The following is a 6,271-nucleotide window of genomic DNA, read 5'->3' as shown; positions in this document are numbered from 1 at the left end:
CGGTTTCTTAGCCACCCTACTTTTCCTCCCCAGGGGTAACCCACACCATGAGTTTCTGGAGAATTTTTTCAGAAATGTTTTACACAGATATGAGCAAACTGTGTGTGTGTGCACATACATATACATGCACACACATACATATTTACTATATATTCTTTTCCTCCTTTTACACAAGAATAAAAAGTCATCTATGACCTTATCCTGTCAGACCCTCTGCCTGCATTGCCTCCAGTCTTTCCAGACAGGGGCCCAGTCTGCTGACTGTCCCTCCTCACGGTTTCTCACACCCTGGGCGTCCTCTCCTGGCCCAGCTGGTGCACGTTCTTGGCCAAACCACCCACAGGCAGTCACATCTTCTGATAAAAGTAAAGAATACCTACTGCAGATACTGGTGAGACCCTGAAGGATTTGAGCAGGGTAGCGATGTGGTTAAATTAGAAAGATTGCTCTAGCAACAAATGCAAAATACAGGGAAGAAAGACCTACCTGATAAACAACATTTTTTCGAACTTATGTAACAGTCCCCAGTAGAGTGGTGCCAGATGGATAGGCAAGGGTAAGCAAGTACCTGGGTCCACACTGATAAATGCCACGCCCTCTTCCAACCATGTTTTTTGACCAGGTCTGAACATGGAAAGAGGGCATTCAAGGAATCCATCTTCCTGGAAGAGAGCGTGGCATACAAAGAGGGGGGGGGCGGTAATTTTTCTGGGGATTGCTTTTAATAATTTCCTTGCTAATATTAAGCATGGCCTTACTTTGTACCCTGATTCCCATAAGAACAGGCCATGAGAAGAAAAAGTCTCAAAGTGAGTCAACAATTAACTTTGAGGGAAATTCTGAAGGGACAACTAGTTCTCCCTAGATTATTGAATCATGCCCAGATTGTTTTAAACAAGGTGTTTATAAACCTGAGTAAGAAATTATCCCTGATTGTTCCCATAAAAGAATCCATAAATCAGTTATAACAGGTTGAATTATTGGCGGACTTTCCCACGCCTGTTCCTTACTCATAGATACAAAGAGTCCTTCAAGAAAACAAGAAAAAACTATATAGACCCCTACCCACAGCCCAGGGATACCCCCGGGTAGCATATTAGATTATTGGCAAATTATGGTATCCCCCAATAGGAGCTAATAGTCTCCAGAGGGTTCCAGATCCCCCATTGCCTTATACAGGAGCATATAATGAGGGTGGCATTAGAATGGTCAATAAGGATGAAGTTCAAGTGCCTCATAATAGTCTAAATTTCATGGAAAGGCTAGTTCGAAGCAGACCTCCCTGGTGTTTATTAACTAAGGAACAAAAAGGGTTTACTGTAGCTGGATTTCCTGTTTATCTCTCCTTATATGTTTGTTTTGGAGATTTAAAGGTGGTGGGATTGTTAGATACCTGTATCTCAGGTTTATTGATTCGCATAATTCCAATGAAGTTGTATAAAACAATTTCTTGACCAGAGAATAAAATCCCCTCTAATGAAATAGCCTCTGAATGTCTAAAAGTTGTTGGAGTAACAGCTCTGGCTTTACCTTGAATAGGAATATATATCAAGTAGAATTAGGCATAGAAATAAGAAAAGCTGGTTAACTATTATAAATTAAGCACATAGAAACAGTTACCAGGGAGTCAGAGTCCATGGTACACAGAGAAATATTTTAGACAGAAAAGGTAAATAAGTAAGTTAGACATCACAAAGGCCTTATAATAAATTTCCTATAACCTCTATTCAATTTAGCATATCCTTTTGCCCCATGACAAATTCTGAGAACTTCAATAAACAGTAAGACATTCAAACTCAGTACGTACAGCTATTTCTAATTGTCTGATTTATGGTTCTCCTGGTCAAAATAATCTTTGTTTAATATAACTGAATCTATGGGAATTTTTGTACTTTTCCTGGTTACCTTTGTATTAATTTTTTTCTGCTTCACCTAACCGCAAATGTCAATCACTGCTAAAAATGAAAGTATAAAAACCTGCTTGTACTTGCAATAAACGGAACAGAGCATCACTGTCCTCTGAGGCGTGTTGTCGTCTGTCTCCCATCGCCGACGCCTTACTCACCTTTCAGGAACCCCTGGACCTAGCTGCAGCTGGACCACAGCAGATAAACCCCTTTCACTGAGACCAGGTGTCTTAGTGAAGACTGAGTTTCCTGTGAATGACAGAAAACCCTAAACAGCATGGTCTTAAGCAACGCAGAAGTTTATTTCTCTCTTGAGAAAAAGAAATCCAACACTAGTCAGTCTACAGGGAAGTCCCAGCATCACCAGAGACCTGGCTACTCCCAGCTCATAGCCCCTCATATGTTGCCGCCGCACTGCCCTCAGCACATGGGTCCAACCTCAAGATACAGCATGGCAGTTAGAGTACCAGCCATCAACTCTGCATTCCAGGTAACAGAATAGAGGAAGGGTGAAAAAAAGTCTCTTTTAAAGACACTTCCTAGAAGTCATAATTGACAATCCTACTTACCTTGGCCAGAACTTAGTCACATGGCCATGCCTGCAAAAAGGCTGGGAAATGTAGTCTTCTAGGAGGTCATGTGTCTGGCTAAACATCGAGAGTTTCATTGCTAAGTATAAAAAGAAATGTAGATATTGGGGAGACAACTAATGGTCTCAACCACACCAGATGCATGTAATCTAGAGCGGAAAGAAGAAAGGCAGGCCTGGCTGGTGTGGCTCAGTGGATTGAGTATCAGCCTGTGAACCAAAGGGTCATGGGCTTGATTCCCAGTCAGGGCACATGCCTGGCTTGTGGGCCAGGGCCCCAGGAGAGGGCGTGTGAGAGGCAACCACATGTTGGTGTTTCTCTCCCTCTCTTTTCCCCTCCCATCCCCTCTCTCTAAAAATAAATAAATAAAATAATTTAAAAGCAGGAGAAAGGCAGATTATTATGGAGTATGTGAAGCATTAGACTAAGTTGTTGGGTTCTGTACCCCCAGAACTGTTCTTCCCCAAACACGTCTCTGCTTCTGGCCCCTTGCCTGGATTCCTGCTACTATGTCTTCCTTAGAAAGCTGCCCACCTCACATTCCCGTGTTCAGTTCTATAGCCCCTGTCATTTTTCCTATTAAGACCTGCTCATTCTCCAAGCCCCATCTCAAATGCTGCATTATTATTCCCAACCTCCCCTTGAGGGTTAGAACTTGTCTCTCTAGAACTTCATTTATAGTTCTCCTTGGGCCTTGGCCCTCATCTTAACATCATGCTGTCTCAGGTCATTGGTGTAGCTGTGTGCTAGAGTGTGAATGATCCAACGGGTAGGACAGAGCCTTCCCCAGCTCTCTTCTGGGTAGCAGCAGTGAGGAGAATGCACTTAGCAAGTATCTGCAAACCGCACTGACCCCTTGAAGAGAGGCAAGGTCTGGGTGAATGAAGTAAGGGGAAAAAAAATAACAAAGTCTGTATATCCTTTTAAGGAAAGTGTTAATGGATCAACGGTGCAACTTCCTGAATTTCCTAAATGTAAATGGATTTCGAAAACACAGGATCATTGCTAAAGCTGTAAACTCTCTTTAGAGGCCCAGTTCAGTGTGACCTGCTGCTTCTCATTTCCCAGGTCTGGCTGTTGCTCATTTTCTAGGTCTTCCTGAAAACTCTTGCTAACACAGAAGAAAAATAATTATTAAAAATGATCAAAACAAACAAAATACAAGCCAACCAAAATAACGCTAGCTAACATGTGACAGATGCTGACCCTTTGCCAAGTTTAGTGCTGAGCACTTTACCTACGTTATCTCATTTCAGCCTTTCAACAGCCCCACGAGGCACAGGCTTCTCATTTACCTCGAGGGGACTGAGGTCTAGAGGGATTAAGTAACTCTTCCAGGTGAGCTGTAGAGCTGGAATACTTCCTGTTCACGTCGCTCTGCAAATATATGTACTATTTCCTCTCATAAAGCTTTATGTAAGTCAGTTTTCCTCCTTGATAAAGTCTCCTCTCGTACATACACTCTGGTATCATGCTCATTTTATAGAAGCAATGGAGAGCTTCATTTTTTAAAAATTATTTCCAAGCCACCATCGCATATGAATAACACTCCCATCGTTTGTGAGTTGCTAATGTTGTACGCTATATTTGGGGATCAGTGGTATCAATTCTATTGTGTCATATTTGTCACCCTCTATTTGGTGGTACCCATAACACTTTTTGGCCTCCAGATTGTTTACAAATATCAATCACGTTATGATTTAGGCCCTGTGAAATAAAGATGTATACAGATGTAAGGTGCTGGGTTTCATAGTTGGATGTGCTTTTGTTTTATTTTCTTTGTCTCAACATTTGGGTATAATGATATCCTCCTTACACCCAGGTGTCTAGCATCTTTTTCTGTTGCTGGAGCCCAATGTAATTGCTCGATGAGTTTGGTACAACGTGGAGGAGCTATGGGACACGCCAGTGCTTAATTCCTCAGCTACCCCCCCACCCCGTGCTTTTTAAAAATCTATTTTCTCTTCTCTAGGAACCATTTCACTTCTGCATTCCAATGTGTTCAAGTTTCCACTCCTTAAAAAAAAAGAAAAAGAAAAATACACGTTCTCGACATCACATTCCCCTCTATTCCTCTTTTATCTCCACCTCCCACATTGATTGGCAGAGCATCCTGACAGGGCAGCTTATGCTTCGTTTCACCTCTTTTCTTTTGTCGCTCAGCCCACTGCCTGCTGGCACACACCTTTGACTAAACCCCAAAAGTCAACAAAACCACCATCCTACCCACCTCCGACCCTTTGCCAAATCCAAATGAGACTTTTTACTCCTTATTTTAATGACCTTCCAGGCTGCACTTGACATTGCTGGCTGGCTCCTTCCAGTTTATTTCATAAGTTCCTCGTACTCTAGTTCCCTCTGGCCTCTCCCCCCACCTTTAAAAATTTCAGCTTTATTGAGGTATAACTGACAAAATTGAAGGTGATTTGATTGTCAAAGGATTCCTCCAATCCTCCAGCCCCTCTTTATTACAGGCTGGTTGTTCTCCCAGCTTCCAATCTCTTTTCACAGCTCTTTACACACTCTCCTTGGGCTGAGCTTACCCACTGTCATAGTTGCAGCTACCACATTATGTGATATTTTCATGTCAACTCCAAACCTCCCCAGAGGTATGAACTTGTAGGCACACCAAGTGACTCATAGACATCCCCACTTTGACCCCCATATAGTATCAAACTTCATGTGTCCAAAACTAAACTTAGATCTTCCCTACTTGAATATGTCCTCTTTCTATAATTCAGCCATGGACACCAAAAAATCTGAGATTCTCAATCTGAGAATCCATTTTTCTAAGTATACCTTCCAATCCTTCCTTTCTTTCTATCCTTACTACCAGTTTTAAATTTCCTTTGGTAGGCCCCCAGCATCTTCTTCTTGGACTATTGTAATGGTTTCTTAACTGTCCTGACTTTGACTTTCACATCCATTCTCTGAATACTACCAGTGCTCTCTTGATAACATAAATCTGACTAGGTCACTCCTCTGCTTAAATTTCTTCAGTGGGTACCACCCCATTCAGGTACTCAGGATTAAAGACCCAGCTGCTTAAAGTCCTTGGAGACCTGTACTCTTCCAGTTTTTCCAGTTTCAACTCTGAGGTCCCATGGTAAAGGCGAGCGCCATCCATCAATCCTTCCTCACCTTTCCCGGGAGCTGAGCTAGATGTCCCAGCTCTGCATTCTCCTTGTGTCCGGTGCGCACTCATATCTACAGGACTCTCTCATTACAGCGTATCGAAGTAATCTTCCTACACTTCTAACATGGGAATGTTGGTTTATTTTGTTTTCGATCTCCAGAGCCTGGAAATGTACATAATCAACACTTACACAAAACAAAACAAACAAAAAAACCTTTTGAACTGATAGAACTGAACTCACTTTTTTTATTGGACTGCCAACATGGCAAACCAGCAACAAAACAGATCTTAAGACATAAACCTTAACTTGGATTATTTCTTTCACACTAGCTTTTGTAACATTTATGAATATTTTCACTTGCGAATGAATTTTTTAAAAAGAAAAAAGAAAACCTTGCTGCCTCCCCGTCGGGGAATCGAACCCCGGTCTCCCGCGTGACAGGCGGGGATACTCACCACTATACTAACGAGGAAATGCACATGCAACTGGCTTTCTGACAAGCTACTTATTATATTTCATTCCGCTGGCTCTTACTATTCACAAGTACAAGTAGGTTTTAAATTCTTTTAATATTACATCTTCTACCGAGATGAAATGGAACTGAAATGAAGGCGTTCGGTTTTACACTATCCCGGTT

The 6,271-nt window shown here is 42.0% G+C and overlaps 1 non-coding gene across 1 annotated transcript; it reads right to left on the bottom strand.

Annotated features, from left to right (window-relative positions):
* Positions 1-6,034: 6,034 nt before the first annotated feature.
* TRNAD-GUC lies at positions 6,035-6,106 on the bottom strand. Its single transcript has one exon. It is a non-coding gene; the product is annotated as a tRNA-Asp (tRNA).
* Positions 6,107-6,271: the final 165 nt, after the last annotated feature.

Source organism: Phyllostomus discolor, chromosome 2 (assembly GCF_004126475.2).
Source record: "Phyllostomus discolor isolate MPI-MPIP mPhyDis1 chromosome 2, mPhyDis1.pri.v3, whole genome shotgun sequence".
NCBI lineage: Eukaryota > Metazoa > Chordata > Mammalia > Chiroptera > Phyllostomidae > Phyllostomus > Phyllostomus discolor.
This window is presented reverse-complemented; position numbering and strand designations above follow the sequence as displayed.